Consider the following 22,698-nt stretch of genomic DNA (forward strand, 5'->3'; position numbering starts at 1 on the left):
AGAAGCCAGTGTAGGTTACTTACTTGTAACTTCGGGTTTGATCCAAGGAATAAGTTGCCCCATATTGCTCTGTAACATTTCTCTTTTTGTTATAGGACCGACTAGTAGGATTTCAGTTTTGCCCTCATTTAATTTTAGGAAGTTGTTCGTCATCCAATTTGTTTATTGCTAAGAGACAGGCGGAAATGGAGTTTATAGCTGTGTGATAATTTGGTTCAGCGGAGATGTACAATTGTGTGTCATCTGCGTAACTATGGAAACATACATTGTGCTTTCTAATGATGTCTCAATGTTCAATGTTCAATGCAAGTAAAGCACTTTAAACTTTAAGTATGACTAAATGCTTTCTTGACTATATATATATAGTAACTGTTCCAAAATGCATAGATTTCTATGTATTTTAGGGGTTTGGGTGGCTAGCTCTTTTTAATATAAATGTCAGATTGTTTTATTTATTTCATAGATTTCTATGCATTTCAGGAGTTTGGGGGGCTGGCTCCCCAAAATAATTAAATAACATAACCCTAACCTAACCCTAAAACCGAAATAAAGTTAAAAAAAAATAGTTACAAAATCCACCCATTTTCGCCCACAAACTGGCCAAAACCGGCCAAATTTTTTTCATTGTTTTTGGTGCCCTTCTGTGCCCTACTGAAGTGCTGGGTCTAGATACGCCCCTGCACGCAACATGTAATTTTTTTTTATAAATGATCATTTAATGAATACATTTTTTGGGGGGGGAAAGCAATCGTTTTATTCCACACCTTTCTAAAAGCTCTGTGGATGTATTTATCTTTTAAAATGATTACGTACACATTTTTATCTATAGCACCTTTAAATTAAGTGTGACTTGGACCTTCTTTAAGTTTCCCTGAGGTATTCTAAATGTTGTATCATTGTACAAAGGAGACAGACTTAAACTACTTTCCTATTGAACCTCATCCCAAATATCACCCGTTTGTATGATTGAAGACTCACACAGTTAGTAGTAGATAGAGGGGGGTATCATGCACCCCTCCGGAAATATACTTCTAGAAGACTTTCTAGAATGGAAAAAAGGTGAAAAAAATTATAGGCTATGTTAACAAGTTGTCAGTGTCCCATGTATCATATGCAAATTAAGGACGCAATTATCAAAAAAATTACAAAAAACAAAAGTTTCATGATTCTCAGCCAATATTGCAGATAACTGAACAAATGAGGTGTCTAGACCCATGTTTTGAGGGTCAAAGATCACAATAACACTATCCCTAGAGTGATCACATGTTTCTATGTAATTTGCCTATGCAAATCTGTGCAGTCAATGCAAAATAATCACATTTTTACCAATTAGTTGAGTAGGAAAGCGGATACTATCATGCACCCCCTGGAAATATATTGTTAACCAGTGTTTCTAGATTGGAAACAATGTGTAGACAATGATAGGCTATGTTAAAAATCTGTCAGTGTCCCATGTATCATTTATATGCAAATTAAGGACACGATTATCAAAAAATCGCAAAAAGATCAGTTTAATATCTCTCAGCCAATATTGCAGATAACTGAACAAATGAGGTGTCTAGACTCATGTTTTGAGGGTCAAAGATCACAATAACGCTATCCCTAGAGTTATCACATGTTTCTATGTAAGTAGCCTATGCAAATCTGTGCAGTCAATACAAAATAATCACATTTTTACCAATTAGTTGAGTAGGAAAGCGGATACTATCATGCAGCCCCTGGAAATATATTGTTAACCAGTGTTTCTAGATTGGAAAAATTTGTATAAAATGATAGGCTATGTTAAAAATCTGTCAGTGTCCCATGTATCATTTATATGCAAATTAATACCGCCATCGTCAAAAAACTAATGTCGCTATTTCAGCCAATATTGCAAATAACTGAACAAGTAGGTTGTCTAGACCCATATTTTGAGGGTCAAAAATCATAATAAAACTATTGCCAGAATGATCACCTGTTTGTGGCTAGCTAGTATGCAAATTAGTGGCACCTTTACAAAGAATAAAGCATTTTTACCAATAAAGACGCATCATATTGTAGAGATGACTGAACAAAAAAAGATGTGGACTCATGTTTTGAGGGTTAAAGATAGTAATACAATTTCTGAAGTGGTCACATATATCTCTGGCATGCTTATATACAAGAGTGCTGCTTTCAATGCCATTTCTGACGTAGGTCTACATGTATGTAATACGGTAAATACGTCCTCTGTTCTGGATATCTTCTTTGTTGACACAACATTCAAGTATTTTTTTCTATTTGTATTTTGTGCCCTAAACTACTAATCATCATCATCACTAAAACAATTGTCAAAGTATATCTCTTCGATCTCCATCTCTTCCTCTGCCTCATCACTCGTACTCTCCATCCTCCTCATCCATGTTATTTTTTGTTATATATACTGATGATCCTCCTCTACCATGTCAGCATGACCAACCTCTCCATATAGTGATGATCCTCCTCTACCATGTCAGCATGTCCAACCTCTATATAGTGATGATCCTCCTCTACCATGTCAGCATGACCAACCTCTCCACATACTGATGATCCTCCTCTACCATGTCAGCATGACCAACCTCTCCACATACTGATGATCCTCCTCTACCATGTCAGCATGACCAACCTCTATATACTGGTGATCCTCCTCTACCAACATGACCAACCTCTCCATATACTGATGATCCTCCTCTACCAGCATGACCAACCTCTATATACTGATGATCCTCATCTACCAGCATGACCAACCTCTCTATATACTGGTGATCCTCCTCTACCATGTCAACATGACCAACCTCTCTATATACTGGTGATCCTCTACCATGTCAGCATGACCAACCTCTCTATATACTGATAATCCTCATCTACCATGTCAGCATGACCAACATCTCTATATACTGATGATCCTCATCTACCATGTCAGCATGACCAACATCTCTATATACTGATGATCCTCATCTACCATGACCAACATCTCCAGATACCTTGATGAACCTTCTCCGCCAGCATGACAAGCCTCTATATACTGATGATCCTCATCTACCATCTACTTGGGGGGGATGCGGACCGGAGGGGGACTTTCGTCTTGTCCCCCATTTTCAATTCATGATACAGCACAGCTTGAATACATGCACACCCTGATAAATAGTTTTATTTGGTTCTAACTAGATTTAATCTATTTTTTTTTATCTCTTGTTTTTCATCTCCTGGGCCCTATTCCCCGTACCTGGCTAACTGAGTTAGCCGGATAATTTTCAGCATAGCTTGACTTAAGCCAGACATTTCCGTTCCCCGACGTCGGGTTTTCTAAGTCGCTATGGCAACAGATCGAAAAGTTTGAACCTGCTCCGGAGCAGGGTTTAGTTCAGTTAGCTGGATGAACCATGGCCACACCCTCTCAAAGAAATGCCAGCTCGCTTCCTGAAATAATTATCACAGTGTAGATCTGCATTATACCATTCTGAATTATGTTTTTGGGCTTCGTTTTCCTAGAGGGGGCTTTTGAAATGTTAAATAATAGACCTAAAATGCTGATAATAAATCATATTCAGCCTATAGATTTACTTTGTCCTAAATAATGCACGTCATAGTTATACGGATACGGCGCTCGGAGTCGCGATACACACTGCATGTGGTTATTTTAATAACGGCGCATTGCAAATGTGAATCCCGCGGGGATATTTTTAATGAATGAAACCTATCGGGCGTTTGGCTCTGATTTGTTTCATATTCTCTGCTGTGGATGTATTTGCTTAACGGAGCGCCCGGATTGTGTTTCATTCAAGCATAAATTGAAGTGTCTATGCGTGGACTGTGGATTATGAATTACAAGGAATCTGAATCTGTGGATTGTTGAATTGTATCACTGTCACGTTATTGTGATATTGTAACTGGGATTAATCAATTCAATGCATGTATGGATTATGTCCGAAACAGATTAAAACCTGATTAATAGTGAAACTGTATAGCCGGCTCCAAGCCTCTGACACGTTATTTCGGGGGTTGCGCCTTGAAAACTGTGTTTATATATAAAGTACATGATACCTAAGTCGAGCGCATACAGTACAGATATCCTCATAAGCATCTATTAATTCGTATCAATTAGATACTCTTTGGGTTTGTTATCTACTTATTCTGAAAGAGTTTAACTAATTATTTTCGCTAGCAATAGATCTCATTCGATTATTCATTCCATTAAGCCTACTGCCATCAGGCACATTTAAAGAAATATAATCTGATTGATTGGGGTAATGAGGGACTTAACATTAGCCTATAGATTATGCATTAACAAGTCGGAGAGGCTATTGAGCTGTACTGTATTGTACCCATTCTGCAATCTGTTAATAAAGTTTTAAATCAATCAATCAATCAATGCCGTTAGAAAATCAGGATTTCTGCGCTCGACACCTGCTGTCTTTTCAGGTGAGGCGGCCGTGCGCAATGATCCTGAGTATCAAGTCTGGTTAGAATTAACGAGACTGAATCCACCTTCGAGGAACAGGGAAAGCGCGGATTCAAACATCAGGTTAATTGAATCTGGATAATGGGACTTTTGATCGACTTAGTTGAACCAGTTACGGGGAATAGGGCCCTGTTTTACATTTCTTTTTATTCTATGATACATGTTTTTCTCTTCTTTTTTTGTGATCAAATATATATATATTTTTTCAAACATGAAACAACAACACAGTGCTCCCCTGTGACTCCACGTTCACGGTCAGTAAGGCAGGCTGTTCGCCCCTCGTCATCAAAACAAATCCCAAACCGCTGAAATCAACGCAAACTCTCCTTGCGACAGGGTTTATGGAAAATGTGGTAACATGATAGAATAGAATAGAAATCCTTTGCCTAATGATAATTAGGCTACCAATTGTTTCGGTAATGGTCTCATTTGTTTACTGTAATTTTACCAAGTTATCACAACCACTCTGACAATGATATGTATTTTGACGAATATTCTCCTCTTAGTAGCTTTAATTTGCACATAGTAGGGTGTGTGAAGTTCCATCTCTGGAAACTATATTAAAATGTATTCCTTGTAAACCTCTGGGTTCTCAATTCCATAAAGTCTTACAGCAATCCTGTGCATATTTGACTTTTGTTGCAAAAAAAATTATCTGGTTATGTTTTCTGAAATTATCATAGTATTGAATGTTTATAAATATGTGATATGTATACTACTGTCCTGTGAGGTCCAACTGTTACTGTATCGTGTGTCAGTATAATAATAATAATACATTTTATTTGGAGGCGCCTTTCAAAACACCCAAGGTCACCTTAACAGGGCATAAAAACAGAACAGTCAAGATTAAAACAATGATCTTGGTAAAAGTGTCAGTGGAGTTAAAAACAAGACAATGTAAACGTATGAAATATGAAACAGTGGTACACAGGGTGCAGTTATAGTGAGTATGCCCAGTAAGCAAGGCAGTTAAAAGACAAGGTTAAGAAAAGAATAAGATAAACATAGTATAAAAAACGGTGAAGTTAAAATAACAGACAAACAAACAGCAGGGGGTATTGGGCAGTGATTATAGTGAATATGCGAGTTTGAACAGATGCGTTTTCAATTGTGATCTGAATGATGAGAGTGAGTCTGACTGTCGGTGTGGGGGCAGGGAGTTCCAGAGTCTGGGAGCCGAGCAGCTGAACGCTCGGGCACCCATGGTACTGAGGCGTGAGCTGGGGATGGATAAGAGTCCAGTAGAGGATGAGCGGAGGGTGCGGGAGGGGGTGTAATCTTGGAGGTCAGTGATGTAGGTGGGGGCTAGATTGTGGAGGGCTTTGAAGGTGAGTAAGATGTTTTTGAAATCAATCCGGTAGTGCACAGGGAGCCAGTGTAGTTGAATGAGGACGGGGGTGATGTGGTGGGATGAGTTTGTGCGGGTGATAATCCTAGCAGCAGAGTTTTGGATGATTTGGAGTCTGTTGATGAGTTTGGTGGGAAGGCCGGTGAGGAGAGCGTTACAGTAATCGATCCGGGATGTGACAAATGAGTGGACCAGGGTTTCTGTATTTGATTGGGACAGGGATGGGCGGAGTCTGGAGATATTACGGAGGTGAAAGAAGGCAGCCCGGGTGGTGTATTTGATGTGTGGTGCAAAGGAGAGGGAACCGTCCAGAATGACACAGAGGCTTTTGACTTGGGGGGAGAAGGGTACAGGGAAGCCGTCGATGGTGATGTTTGGAACTGGGGTGTTTTGTCATTTGGTGAGGGTGGATTTCGAGCCGATGAGCAGGGCCTCAGTTTTACTGCCATTTCATTTCAGGAAGTTTCTGCTCATCCAGCTCCTAATGTCCTCAAGGCAGGTGGTGAGGGAGGTGGGGGGAAGGGCAGTGGTGGGTGTGGAGGAGATGTAGACCTGTGTGTCGTCTGCATAGCAGTGGAAGTGGACCCCATGGTGACTGAGGATTGTGCCCAGGGGAAGGAGATAGATGGTGAATAGGAGGGGACCCAATACTGACCCATGGGGGACACCCAGTGAAACAGTTGAACACCCTGACTTGTGGGTCTTGAGTTGAACAAACTGTTGTCTGTCAGTGAGGTATGATGTAAACCAGGAGAGTGCGACACCAGTGATCCCAATGCCAGCCAGGCGGTCCAGGAGTATTGGATGGGAGATGGTGTCGAATGCCGCACTGAGGTCGAGGAGGATGAGGATGGTGAGAAGTCCAGAGTCAGCTGCACGGAGGAGGTCGTTGGTGATTTTGACAAGGGTGTTGTGGGCGGAAACCGGATTGAAAGGGTTCGTGGAGATTGTTTGTGTCGAGGTGGGATTGCAGCTGTGTGGCAACCACCCTCTCAAGGGTTTTTGAGATGAAGGGAAGGTTGGAGATGGGCCTATAGTTATTTAAGTCGGCTGGGTCAGCACCAGGTTTTTTGAGGATGGGGGTGATTGCAGCCAGTTTGAGAGTGGGGGGTACGATTCCAGAGGCGAGGGATGAATTTATTATGTCCGTGATCATGGGTGAGATTGATGGCAGGCAGGCTTTGACGAGGGTGGTGGGAAGAGGATCGAGCTGACAGGTGGTGGTTTTGGCTTTACGGATGAGCTCTGAGATGGTGTATTCTGATGCTGGGGTGAAGTTGGAGAGGGAGCTGATAAAATGATGGCCGGTGGTGATCATCCAGGGTGGATCACATGGGGAGGTGCATGATGAGGCCAGCTGTAGGTGAATGGTATTGATTTTGGAATAAAAAAATCGCTGAAATGCAGTGCACTGCTCAGTGGAGATTTCTGGAGGGAGGGTTTGAGGTGGGTGGAGTAGGTGGCTGACTGTGGAGAAGAGGACTGTTGTTCCCTTTACCAGTGCTGATGAGGTTGGAGTAGGAGGAGGATTTGGCAGTGTAGAGAGCGTTCTTGTAATGGTGGAGGTGGTCAGAATACATTTGGGTGTGAACTGAGAGACAGTTTTTTTTGCACAGCCGCTCCAGTCGACGTCCTGTGGTTTTGAGCTGGCGGAGGTCAGAGGTGAACCAGGGGGCGGAGTGGGTAAATGAGACTGTGCGAGTTTTCAGGGGAGCCAGGGCGGTGAGGGAAGAGGAGAGGCAGTTGTTATAGTGATTCACCAAGTCAGCAGGGGATGGGGGAGGGCTGGGGTAGGAATTGATCAGGGTGGTGAGATCTGTGAGTTTAATATTTTTAATATTTCTGAAGGAGATGTGCCGTTGTTCTTTGGTTTTAGAAAGGGGGGCCTGAATGTCGAAGAGCACGGCTTTGTGGTCGGAGATGGGGAACTCAGTGACAGCCAGGTTAGTGGGAGTGATACCAGTGCAGCAGAGTAAGTCCAGTATGTGACCTTTGTTGTGTGTTGGGAGGTTGACATGTTGTGTGATGTCTAGGCATTCCAGGAGTGAGGTGAAATCATTTGCAAAAACATTGGATGGGTCGTCAATGTGGATGTTAAAGTCACCCACGAGAATAACAGTTGGGGACTGTATCTGCACCAATGTCACCAAGATCCGTCGCTCAATTACTGGACATTTAATGTAATGCAGGGAAATAACAGTGATTTGATTCTGAAATATTATAAAGCTGTGCTTGATTCATTATTTGTTTGGAGCAAATAATCAAGACGTGTTTGTTCTCTTGACTCTTTAATAACAGGTGATTATTCACTGCTGAACAAGACATTCTCTTGACTCTTTAATAACAGGTGATTATTCACTGCTGAACAAGACGTTCTCTTGACTCTTTAATAATAGGTGATTATTCACTGCTGAACAAGACGTTCTCTTGACTCTTTAATAACAGGTGATTATTCACTGCTGAACAAGACGTGTTCTCTGACTAATAACATGTGATTATTCAATGCTGAACAAGTCATGTTCTCTGACTAACAGGTGATTATTCACTGCTGAAACAAATCTCTTTTCTCGAATGGGATAAAACAGCATTTGGTGAAATAATATCAAATAAATAATTGTAACAAAGCACCACAATATTGATCAAAGGCATGAATGTTGCTGCATGTGATGCAAACGACATTCACTCTCCAGCATACTGTATACAGCTAACAGTTGTAGAAAAGGAAAAAAAACATGTAAAAATAGGATCAGAAGCTAAATCAAAAACAACCACCACATAAAAGCAATACAAGCACAAAGGTGCTGTTTGTAAAGGAGGAACCTTTTCCCTTTTAAAACACATTTGGACTTTAAGCACTTCAGCCTATGGTCATTATTTTTGTTATACTATTTAAAAAATGAGAAATATTGCTGTAATTAACTCTCTCCTTCAAAGTGTTCGCTTTCGCTGGGTCATGCAGATAAAGTCATTACTCAGCTTCCATTCTGGAAAAGCACCAATGATCAAAAATCACACTCAAACCAGTGACGGAAATACAGGAAACAAAACTCAATGTGTACTGAGAACAGACAGTATTCTGTGTTATCTGTACCAAGAACAGACGGTATTCTCTGTTATATGTACTGAGAACAGACAGTATTCTCTGTTATATGTACTGAGAACAGACAGTATTGTGTTATATGTACTGAGAACAGACAGTATTGTTATATGTACTGAGAACAGACAGTATTCTCTGTTATACTGAGAACAGACAGTATTGTGTTATATGTACTGAGAACAGACAGTATTGTGTTATATGTACTGAGAACAGACAGTATTGTTATATGTACTGAGAACAGACAGTATTGTGTTATATGTACTGAGAACAGACAGTATTCTCTGTTGTACTGAGAACGGACAGTATTCTCTGTGTACTGAGAACAGACAGTATTCTCTGTGTACTGAGAACAGACAGTACTTTGTTATCTGTACTGAGAAGAGAACAGACATTATTGTATCTGAAGTTGCTACTGTAAGAGCACAGGTCTACATGAGGGGCAGGGCTTGGCTGGGAAAAACACTAGTATTAATGACTCTTGTCCTCCGCCTGCAGATGTCTAGTAAGTAACACCAGGTGTTTTTTTTTCTTTCTTTTTATTGCTGGTCTTCTCTAAACTAAACAATACTACTCAAAAAATAAATGTGGAGGCTTAATTTAAAGATCAGAGCATCCTTGCTTGTCAATGCTGAATTTAGATGCATGGTTACCGTAGCTTTTCAAAAGTAAAAGTCAAGTATTTTTTAAAGCACCTTCAAAGTGCATAGTAAAATATTTTCCAGGAATTTGTAACTTTTGTAATCATAATAGTAAGAGTAAAATGTCTCAGATCAGTAACCAGTGAAATACATTCAAACATGTACCGTATTTGTAATTCAAGCTATATTTTTTGCATCTATGTCTAACAGTGGAGGGAAAAAGTGGGCTCGGGTATTATGAGAAATGTGTGAAAAGTATTATTACTGTATGGGAAAGTGAGCTGTACATTTATTAATTGATGGAATAAACACTTCAGTCATAAAGTAAAATGGCAGCCTAATGGGTATCGAGTGTTGCTGATGTGGAATTACCCCAAAGGTTCAGCTAGTTAGTGATGTCAGCCAACGCCAGTAATTCCCACTTATTTGGCCCCAGAGCCTCATTAGCAAGGTTTCCTCTCCTTTTCCCATGGTGCAGAGCAATGTTTAACCCTTTCACTACAGAAGGTTAACCTTTCACTACCACACTACAGAGGTGTGGTAGTGAAAGGGTTAACCTTGAGCCGTACTGTATTGTACCCATTCTGCAATCTGTTAATAAAGTTTTCAATCAATCAATCAATCTGTAGTGTGGTAGTGAAAGGGTTAAACCTTTGTCATGTGGCGGTGAAAGGGTTAACCTTCTGTATTGTCGCAGTGAAAGGGTTAACCATTTGGTAGTGTGGCAGTGAAAGGGTTAAATGTGCATGCTTCCAATATTTTATTCAACATGCAGACCACTTTGGCAATGATTGGACCGCAAGGTGTGGAAGCATGGCCTTTGTCTAGCTGCGCCCCGTTATCAAGTTATTTGGTTCATTATTTGGTTATTTTTACATACCACTTATGCATGTGTACTTTGGATATCTACCAAATTTGGCATTGATAGGAGAAGAGGGGAAAAAAATACCAGTTTACAAAAGAAAAGCAAAATGGCAGAACATTTTATATTGTGAATAATGGTCCAAAAATCTGTAGAGGACGGTTTGATGTGTAGCGAGTTTTAAGACAGTGTAGGAGTTATGGCTTTTTAACATTTAAATAGTGTCTCCTGATCATAGACCTCTGCCTCTGAATGTTTAGTAAAAAAATAATACATTTAAAAAAGAAAATAGGGGGGGTAAATAATTAATAATACTTATATTTAATAATATCATTATTATTAAAATAATATTTTAAGATGGTGGTCCCCAAATGTTACAAGGGTAAAGGGTTTAGCAAATAAAGTAAAGAGATTAAAGTGAGAGGGTTCCCATCTACACAGTACAGCCCATCAGAGGACAAACTCAAAACACAATGTTGCTTCTTCCTCATTTGAGATTAAATGGTGGCATCACCAAAGAGGTTCATATTTAGGAAGAGGGATATCAGCCGCCAAACTGAATAAGAGGCGATGTCCTTACTGAAAACTCAATGCATGTCATTCAAAATGAATGAGGCGATGTCCTCACTGAAAACTCAATGCACGTCTTTCAAAATGAATGAGGCGATGTCCTTACTGAAAATTCAACGCACGTCTTTCAAAATGAATAGGAGGCGATGTCCTCACTGAGAACTCAACGCACGTCTTTCAAAATTAATAGGAGGCGATGTCCTCACTGAGAACTCTACACAGGTTATTCAAAATGATTAAGAGGCAATAGCAATCAACTGCTTAATTATCAGGGATTTCAATATTGTAAATTATATTCTCAATCTGATGTAAAAACTAGCCAAAACGTTAGCCTTGTTGTCTGTTAATCGCCAACGGTGAAATATGTCACCATGCAACAAGAACCCCTTTTAAAGAAGATCTGTTTCAATATGTTTCTATGCAGCCAGCAAGTTTCATGCCTCGGTTCCTCTGTGTCTCAGTTTTAACAACCACATCTCTGGGTACTTGTTAGTGTCACTTGAGGAAAGGTCATGGGGTCACCAAATTCACTGTGAATCAAAGTAGAAAGTAAAGTTTAATAAAAAGCATAATAAATAAGAATAAAACTTGACAATTACAATAGGTGCCACACACTTTCAGTATTTGGACCCCAATTGCACCATAAAAAAAAAAAAAAAAAGCACATCACTCATGAGGTCTGGTGCTACTGTAATTGATGTTGCATGAAGAAAGGCATTTGAAATAGAAGCCACTTGAGCCTGAAAGAAAAGGATGAATGTCAATAGGTTGGTGGAAACGCTCATAGTAAACTTCACGATCTGACATCGGTGTTGTGAATGAGGCCTATTTTCTTTCCTAAAGTTGAGTGTTCTGTAATGCTGTCAAACATGACGTCTAGGTCAGGGGTGTCAAACTCATTTTCACAGAGGGCCACATCAGCATTATGGTTGCCCTCAAAGGGCCAAAGACCGTATAAATGTTAATGTAATGTAAAATAAATGTAGCTACTCATTTACATATTGTTAAACATGTTGTTTCTGTATTTATTACTTATTCAAGTTATACATATTGCATATGCATTTGCATAGATGTAAAAATATATGTTAGCTTATGTTATTTTAACAAATAATTTTAGTTTATCAGAACCCCATATTACTCCATCAATCAATGATCAAACCATTCAAGTAAATAACAAAGAAGAATATCATCAAATACAAGCTATGACATTAAGTTTGTTCAAAACCTTTTTGTCACAGTCAAGAGGGGCAGAACTAACACCTGTGAGCTGCAAAGAACACGTGGGACAGATGTAGCAGATGTTACAAAAACAAATGGCTGCACACAACCTTGCAGAGGCCATACATCCAACTAATGGAAGATAGTTTAATTAACTTTAATTAACAGATTGCAGAATGGGTACAGTACAGTACAGCTCAATACACACAATTGTTAAGGGGATGCAGACCAGAGAAAGACTTTCGACTTGTTTACATCAGGGTCCCCCATTTTCAATTCGTAATGAAATTGCTATTATGTGTCTGCATGAACACACAACTGTAACTGTACTCAAAAATAACAAAATAAGGGTTGTCTCAGTTCACAACTATATTGGTCAAGTTTTGGGTGGGACTTGTTTGCGTCCCTACAGCTTCTTATTCAATTGAGCGAGATGCTCGGTTATGTCACACAGCCAGCTTGCATCTGACAGTTCAGACAATATTTCTTCAACCCTTTGTTACCTATTCCGCCTGGATCTTTTTTGTATTTTGGGCTGTAAAATTGTCAAAGAATGTCTGAGGAGTAAGTGCTTTTGGCTTTTTTCCTTTGTTACTTCATCAATACCTCAGATGTTCAACACACATGTATGTGTAAGAATGTGTAATAACTAAGGCTGTCAAAGCTTTATTAACGCATTAACCCACAATTATTTTAACACCGCTATTTTTTAACCCAAGATTAATGTAAAAAAAAATATATATATATACATTTTTTTTAACCAGAGCTCTTGGGGGGCCACATCAAATGACGTGGCGGGCCGCATTTGGCCCGCGGGCCGTGAGTTTGACACCTATGGTCTAGGTAAAACAGCCCTGTTTGGCGCTTTGTTTACATGTTGTGTTTTGGTCTGATGTGTGAGTAGGAGTTTGAGTGGGGAGAAGGTTGCTACTGCTGGCCACACCTGCAGGCTGGAGAAATTCAGTGTAATAAGATGCTAAACTCCAACCAACACGTCGGATCAAAACAAAAAATTTAAACAAAGTGCAATACCAAGCACTAGGGCTCTTTTGTCTAGAGGTCGCTATTTTAAGACATTACAGATTCTACCTTTATGGAATATGGATATTATGTCTTTGCCCTAATGGTCGCGCGGGAGGAAAGGTCACAGCCAGGGTCACTCAAATCAATAGGGTTCTTTCCCTAGGGATCATGAATGCAAATGTGAAAATATTCAAATGAAAGCTATTCGAGAGATACATTCATTTGTAAACTGAGTTTGGCCTCATGGTGGCGCTAGAGGAAAGGTCACGGGGTCACCAAAATCAATGGGGTTTTTCTATTGAAAGCTACTGGAGTTCACACATAAGTTAGCATCTGCAGCATTAACACTTTCACTGCCACATGACAGAAGGTTTACTATCACACAACCGACGGTCGCCAGTAAAGGGTTAACCTGTCGTGTGGCAGTGAAAGGGTTAACCGGCTGTCGTGTGGCAGTGAAAGGGTTAACCTGTGTATTGTCGCAGTGAAAAGGGTTAACCGTTTTGGTAGTGCGGCAGTGAAAGGGTTAACCTTTTGCTATAAAAAAAAATCACAACAGATTTGAACAGATGAGATGAGTAGGACAATGTGAAAGAGGTCCGGTAACCACCATAGCCTCAATACTAAAGTTTCTCTGTGACAGTCAGGGAAATTCTGTGAAAAGACCTGTACTGTACCTCACTGGCCGCCACGGTTGTCAATCACACTCATGTGAGAGAGAAGAGAAGATCAAGACAGAAGACGCAGTGCACAACAACAAGGTATATACTGTAACTATGAGAAAAGCTTATTTCAGTGTTAAAAGGGATGTATTTGTGCATTTGATCACAATTTGGCATCCCTCGCTCCCTTAGTATCCACAGTACAATGATGTTATAATTCAGTCACAAATTGCTTATTGTGGAATATGAATGTCATACGTATAGTTTTTCCAGCTTCAGCTGTATCAGTGTTTTAGGTCACCCTCTCGGAGCACAGGCAACTCTCAGTATGCTGAGGGGGCGTGGCCTTCTGTTCACTTGACAAATTGATTGGCCCATCAGTCACATCTAGCTGCTCTGATTGGCCCATCAGTCACATCTACAGTAGCTGAGTGACAGGACTCTGAGCAGGAGGAGTAATATATATACTATAATACATGTTTGATACTACTACTGTGCTGCAGAGTCCTCTCACTCAGCTAGATGTGACTGATGGGCCAATCAAAGTAACCTGTGTATACTATGCAATATTTCAAAAGGTATTTGAAATGTTTTGATTCTGTTGATATCCAGGGGGATAGAGATCAAATAGCTTTAGTCATAAACAACAGCGGCTCTAACATTTTGGGTAATTCTATGTCAACATACCTTGTTATAAAAAAAAATGTGAGAACATTGAAAAACACAATTTTCATTGTACTGAATCTTTAACCACACATGGTTGATGTCTGAATTGATGTCACCCAGCAGTAAGATAGAAGGGCTTAGGACACTGAGGCCAAGGATCATAGACGGCTCGCTCAGGACCTCCAAGCAGACGTTGAGTTACAGGTCCTGGAGGATGTTAATTGCATATATTTTGCAAGTCTATGTCAGAGTGTTGTATGTTAACCGACTCCTACCCCATTTAACATCACTACATCAGTACACAAGGTGTAAGGTCTTGTATTACTTTTACGTTTGTCTTGCATTGTTGTACCCCACTCACCAGTTTTGCATTGTCATTGTATTGCTTTAATGTAAGACACTTGGAAAAAGTCAGTAAAGAAATGTAACCATATGGACTAAGTAAGGTAAGTTCAGAATTCTTTTTACATTTAGGCCCATTTTCTACTCAGCGATGGATGTGTTTCATCTGTAAATTCCTCTCAGCTCAATCCATACTGTGCTTCACACTAGACACCACTGAAGTAATGGGAACACTTTTGTCCGTTTAACACATTGGAAAGTAGGAAACAGGGCTAGATGTTCAAAATTGAACATACCATTTACCCTTGGGGTCATTTGAAGCTACTGTATATTATTATTATAATTCAAGCAGAGGCTTAAACGATGAATGAATAAATTAATATATTTGCATGTTGATATATTTTATTAAATTAATTGGGTCACCTGAATATCTGTCTAGCTTACAGCCAGCCAATCGGCTACTGGGGATTGCGTAGCAACATTTGAATACAAACAAGCACCCCATGGCTATATAATGCCCATTTGCTCAGTCTATGTTTGATTCGTTTCATTCAGCAAACCATAATGATGTCTACACTACACGGAGTAGAGATGCGCACCTGCCTTCTGGATCCCATGGCTGATACACATCCCTTCTGGGTTTGGAACATGCCTGATGCAACGTCAAAGATCCCAAGGTCTGCAGCCACAACTCCGCTCTGGTATGGGGGTGGATGCGTTGGCATAGAAACTCTGGCCTCAGGTTCCCCCCACCTGTCTCTCAACAAGGTCAAAGAGCCGGACAGACATTACACAACATGGTATGATGGGGGATGTAGTACATCTGGTGCCCAGCACACCATGGCCAATAATAGACCACTGCACTTCCGCGTTACATTGAGCTCATTGAGGAGAGGGCAGGGGGAGAAAATTAATGAATGTGGATGAGAGCCTTGACATTAAGTGGTTGTAGCTACGGCTGTGGGGGTGCTGGATACATGATCCAATAGACCTTTATACGCCTGCGTCTCCTGAACACGGAGAGACCAATCCCAAATCGATGGGCACTTTCTCTGCCGAGCTATAGTCACTTTTTCGCACCTACTCCCGAACAACGCATGCGCAGATTGATGAACCTAGACTCTGTGGGCAATCTGCGCATGTGTAGTTCGGGAGTAGGTGCAGGAAAGTGACTATAGCTCGGCCGCGAAAGTGCCGACCGACTTTGGAGTGGTCTCTCTGTGTCCAGGAGACTCAGACGTATAAAGGTCTATTAGATAATGTCTCCAGCACCCCCACAGCCGTAGCTACAACCACTTAACACATTGACCGCCGGGCATTGTGCCCATCTCATACCCCTCTGCCACCGTTAAAAGCCTATGGAGATGTTTACCTTCTTTGCAGGGCTATAACTTTTTAAATTTGATTGCTATATTGACATTACTATGGCCCATTCAACATCGATTATCTATCGTTCAGGATGTGGGAACGTTATACTTTTTCATTCATACATTGTTGTGTTAATACCTTCGAGAATATAAGTAGGTTTTAAATCTTTTCTGCTGTAATTCCAAAAACGCTAGTTATAGGCCCAAACACAGATTATCGATTGCCGTTTCTTTCCCATACACGCTATATTAAAAAATTCAAATGTATATGATTGGTATACATTATTAGTAAGGGAAATATATGGAAATCTGCAAACTAAATCCTTACCAATCAATTTCTTCACTAATGTGTTTGTAAAGGTGTGTAGTAAGATGTATTAAAAAGTTGAAGTTGAAATCCTGTATGTTTTTTCGTAACAACTGCTCAAAGTCGAGGTACCGAATACCGATTTTCGAAAAATCTAAAATGTTCTGTTTGGCCTTGGGTAACTTGTGAGGGGTCAAACTAGGGGGTTTTCATGATTCTGAGTTGATTGCAATAATTTATTTTTCATTAAAATCATTCCTTGGTTGAAAAAAGGCCACGCCCACTCTTATATTTATATTCTAAAGTAGCTTTATTTGTAGTTACAAGTAGTTACAAGTGCTGATCACTTCAGGAGTCAATCTCTGAGTCTTCTCCAGACTCACCACCATCATGGCCACAATTCTTGCATGAAATTCCTTTACAGACTCCACATGCTGAGATGCACTTAACGCCATTCCTCTTGCAGCTGCACCGCCGGTTGCTGCAATCTCTGTTACAGTTGCAGCTTGTGAACTGCAGTAGCTCCTCAGGAGCCATGGGGTCTAGTGTTGGGACTGGCTCATAGCCATGTACACCTAATGTCCATCCATAGTCACTGGGGTTCAGAGACACACTCTGCTGACCAGAGTGTATCGCCCGGAGTGAGGAGTAGCTGGTCTTGTGTCACAGAAGAGGCGAGGTCAGTAATGGGAAGAAATGTGATGGTGTCCCTGTCCTTGTTCTGTTGGTGAATGGAAGAATCTTCACTTCAGCTCCTCTCAGGATCTTAGCTCTGTCAAGTGCCTTCAACTTCACTCACAGCTGCTGTCGTCTGGGGATCTGGCAAAGATGGTGCTGGAGAGGTGACTTTGATCCAACCCACTGCATGGAAAGGAATGTTTCCCTGAATAGAGACAATTCTTAAATCTATATTGTCTCCGACAAACTGAGTGAATACATTGGTTGTTTCCCCAACCTCCATGACCACCCGATTGTGATGGCTAGATTCACTTCCACTGGCTATCGTAAATGATAGATCCTCAAGGTCAACCGCAACCTCATCATTGATCTGCTCATCAGTTTCTTCCACAATGGTATAAAGAGTATCTCCATTCCTGTCATTAAGGAAGCAGTATTTGTAGTTTTGTGTCTCGGAATACGACTGTGTATCCCAGCTGGTGTAACTTGTTGAGCATCCATTTTGACCCAAATCTATGATCAAGTTGTATGGCAAGCCCCATCTATGGCAAAACTCCTGATCGAGGCCGACAGGCCTTTATGAAGTTCTGCCCCCAAATGGCTACCCTTTCGTCGGTCTTCACTATTAGCCTCAGGAACATCTGACTCTGGATGTGTTAGGGCAGAGGTTGGCGGAGCCCAATAGCAGAACACAGGTGGAGAGAGAATGGAGCGTTTTAGGTTGGCTTTAATGTTTACCCCCAAGCAGACAGGTTTACAACATCAGAATGTGCAACAGGTACAAGAATGTGCAATGGACGAGAGCAGGTGCACTCCTTGTGCAGCACAGGGTGTCCAGGTGGGAGGTGTACCAGAGCGGTGGTCCTGGGCACAGAGAGAACAAGATTAGGACAAGTTATTTCAACAAGGATAGAGTAGCAAGGCTAGGGTTTGTTGTCGTACCTAGGAAGTTAGGTTAACACTGTGACGAGGGTAGAGCAGGATCCGTGGGCTGAAGTAGTAGTTCGCTGACGAGGGAATCCATCACAGCCGTGTCAATTAGTGTCCCACTGGCAGCGTGGGAATCCTGGGGTCGGATGCTGCCCATACAAGGGTGTGAGAGGATGAGGGGTGAGGAAGGCTCTCGCCGTGACTATAACAGGATGTCAGTCATACTGTGTGCTGTGGGATATGACTTTGGGTCTAGATCGACCATGGCGATGTCGTTGCATACAAACTTTAGTGCAGTCTTTTATGATCCGAGTCTTCTCATCTCCATGCTCAAGATTAGCATGATGCTCTCACATAATGTTGTCTGTGTCATCTTTGAGGCAGAGCACATCTGCCCTTCTCTCCTGTGATGTGAAATACAAGGTGTCATGGAATTTATCTTGGAGTTTCTTCTTTAGCCAATACTTTGAATAGAGGCTCTTATCTGGTGACAGATCAAACTGCTGTAGCTTTTTGTGGACTTGGTCAAGAGTCATCACCCCATGCTCGCGTTCTGAGTCTAACCAATCACAGAATTCAACAAAAACAGCCTCTCGTTCCTCATCAATTTCTTCCTTTGTCCTCTATCTTCAGTCTTGGAGTAATGGCCACCTGTCTCAAAAAGAGTTTTGCAGCGCAAATGGTACAGGGTTTCTTCTGCCACAAGGTCATTGATCCCTTCCAGACGTCCAACAACTTCAGTGCCCCAGTCATCCCCGCAACTCTGTGCTGTCTTCCGCAAGCTTGCCTTCAGTCTATCGGCAGTCCAATTATCTGGCACTCTGTATCTCTTTCTAGCTTCCTCTGGAAGTTTTGTAGATCTGTGCAGGTTGGTTGCAAAGAATGCATACATTCTTGTACAGAAGCTGAATGGACCATGAACTTGTAGAACTGCATGCAGAAGCTGCACTGAAGTCAGAGCAAGTGCATCTTCTCTTCTTTGCCGACTCTTTCTCTGCCTTTAATGTTTGGCCTGAGTTCTTGGTGACTTCAACAAATCTGTTGTATAAATCATCTTTACACTTTGTGGTACCTGAGTCTTCCTATGTTCTGAGCCTCCTTCAAACGCTCCAAAATCTTAGCATTTTCAACTACTTGTGCTTGTTCCAAAAAAGTAGGGTAGCCTTTAGGAGTTGGCTGTATCAGCCTCTGAGCTGGTGTCTCCGGGCTTTCACAGATGAAACAATTTAGCAAAGGTGGAGTCGAGTCCATCCATACTGCAGCTAGACTAATATGTCCTACAAAGTAGAATAAACATTGTATTATTCAGTCATAATATCATTATTTTGTGACATTAAAGACAATATCATGTACAGTAGATGATTAACATTGTAATAGATATTATTGCAAAGGAAAATAGAAGATCTGCTTCACAGTAACGTTAAACACAAAAGATCCTGTCGGAGACAATACACCACTGTAACCTAATGGGCCAGAAAGCTAGCATTCAAGAAAATAAAATGATCATAAGATTCAGTTTGAGGTGTGTAATACATCATGGTAGTTGGATACAATCATGGAGTAATACATCATGGATTTCACGTTAGCTAGATAACCATGTTGTTGCGCCTAATGTTACATAGCCAACAAGAAAAGTTGACAACTAATCATGGAGTAATACATCATGGATTTAACGTTAGCTAGCTAACCATATTATTGCGCCTACTGTTACACAGCTAAGTAAGAAAAGTTGACAACTTGTACAGTATGTTACATTTCATTACCAAAGTAGTGACATGAAATATTTCAAGTAAAAAATGTAGATAATACTTACATATCAGGCGTAAAAAGCAGTCTGTCCATGATCAAATGAAGGTTGCAAATGGCTTCAGCATGTTAACTCTAAACTTCCTCACTCTGAATGCCAACCAACTATAATAATAATAATAATAATAATAAGTCCTAAAAGGGCAAATAGTAAAGTAATCAAACCATTTTTATGCTAGCAGCGGAAAGGCATTGTGGGGGGGTGGGGGGCCGAGCGGGAAAGGTGGGCATAGCCATTTTTCCACAAAGGAATGATTTTAGTGAAAAATAAATGATTGCAATCAACTCAGAATCATGAAAACCCCATAGTTTGACCCCTCACAAGTTACCCAAGGCCAAACTGAACATTTTAGATTGTTCGAAAATCGGTATTCGGTACCTCAACTTTGAGTAGTTGTTACGAAAAAACACAGGATTTGAACTTCAACTTTTTAATACATCTTACTACACACCTTTACAAACACATTAGTGAAGAAATTGGTTGGTAAGGATTTAGTTTGCAGATGGGTCAAATATCTGATAAAATGCCCTTACTATATGCTTCATCATGCGTGGAGGAAAGGGGGGGGGGGTCGTTTATAATTCCTTGATCATCAGTAACGGCTTTATGTAGTATGGGTGATATATTGATCAGATGGTTTGCAGTGAAATGAATAAACAATCGGGCTGAAAATAACGTTATATTCCCCTTACCGTGGGCCGATGAGACTGGCGGTGAAAGATCCCAATTATTCTATGCTGATCGCCTAGGTCCATTTCCGGTTTGTATGGCGCAATAAATGCCGAAATCATATCGATTATTAAGTTTAGAAAGCGATTCATATGTACTATAGCTTAATTGTTTTCAAACCTCCCTTTTTGATCTTAAACTAGTTTTAAATGCAAAGAAAACTAAATCCATGATGTTCACAAGGGCTCGCTCACAGCCAGTGAATCATGTTCATATCGTTACGCTAAAGGGAGCAACCATAGAAAATGTTTCATCCTACAAGTATCTTGGGCTATGGCTGGATGAAAAGCTATCTTTTAAAGTGCATATTGGAAACCTCACAAAGAAACTTAAACTAAAACTTGTTTTTTTCTTTCGCAACAAACGATGCTTTTCTTTTGAGGCCAGAAAGAAACTTGTTCAAGCCACATTCCTGTCTGTAATTGACTATGGTGACATAATATATATGCATGCTGCCTCTTCAATGCTAAAAAAGCTAGACAGTGTGTATCATGCTTCTCTGCGCTTCATCACTAGTGCCAAAGGGCTTACTCACCATTGTGTGCTTTACCAAATGGTAGGATGGACCTCTCTGTACGTACGGAGGAAATCCCACATGTTTGTTTTTATATATAAGGCCATCATAGGGAAGCTTCCCCGTTATCTTTCCAACCTAATTAGCTTTGCCTCTAGCAGCTACCATACCAGGTCCACAAGATGGCTACTTTTAAAAAAACCGAGAATAAACACTGAACTAGGAAGAACGGCTTTTTCAAGCTTCGCACCTTGGGCATGGAATGGGCTACAGGACCATATCCACTTAGATACCCTGGTCTCCCTCTGCGAGTTTAGGTCTGTATTACATAACTTCCTACAGGAAGAGTGTCGCTGCTTTCTCTAGTCGGGTCCCAGCTGCAAAACTGCAGAGTTACTGTATTGCCCTGTATTTTACTGTCGTACACTTTTACTGTTATGTAGACTGTTCTGTTTTGTGTTTTTATGTTTACGTGTGATGTATTGTGTATTGTGTACATGCACTTTTATTATGTTCTTGTGTGATGTACCGCACATTTTATTGCTGTCTGATGTTTTCGGGTGTTATTGCTGTCATCTTGGCCAGGTCTCCCTTGCAAAAGAGATCTTGTATCTCAATGGGACTTCCTGGTTAAATAAAGGTTAAATAAAAAAAAAAAATAGTGTCTGTCAGGAGTCCCGTAGCGAGATGTGACTGCCGGAGGAATTTCCTCGATGCACCGATGGCACTTCCGGTTTTTGCGAGTGTAACTCGCCCGACCATCCACCAGGCGGCGGTATTAAGCCGTTGCAGTCACATCTAGGGTCCCGCTAGGACATCGGGGGTTGGGTGGATGAATTATGAATGCCATGGCGAAAAAATTAAACATTGATCTCAAAAACGCTGTACAGCGATCTTGGCAGACAACGCATGGCGGGCAATAACGCTGGACAGCGTTTTTTGGCGCTGGATGTGTTAACACAATGGGGACCAGCCACGAGTTAACTCTGGTTTTGGTGCCATGCGTTGTGGACCAGAGCCATGAGTTAACTCGTGGAAAGTTGTTATTGTTTTATTCCATATTAATCACCGTATCAACGTCCCCGATCGACTCTGCAGATCTACCCGCATATGCGTTTTCCGCAACATGCAATACCGGCCAGATCCTCTTAGGGGCGCCATCGCTCCACTGCAGTATCATTGAGGGCGAATGGGAAAAAATATTCTTTTACTGTCTATGGGCGTTTCATATGAGCCTGGATCCCAAGCGAACATCCTCCACCGTTGATCACGGTTCGAAGCGCAGATTTCAGCCTGGAATAATGGGATTTTTGATCAGCCAATGGACATATCGATCTACCAGATGCCGATGAATAATGGGGAAATGCTGCCGGCGATCACATGGGCTGACGGTAGGACACTTCACCCAAATTACAGCCGGATCAGACATTGTTGTAAAACGCAAGCGATCGATCAGTGAATGTGGCTACTTGAACGCACAC

Source organism: Notolepis coatsorum (genome assembly GCF_963971535.1).
Source record: "Notolepis coatsorum genome assembly, chromosome: 8".
Lineage (NCBI taxonomy): Eukaryota > Metazoa > Chordata > Actinopteri > Aulopiformes > Paralepididae > Notolepis > Notolepis coatsorum.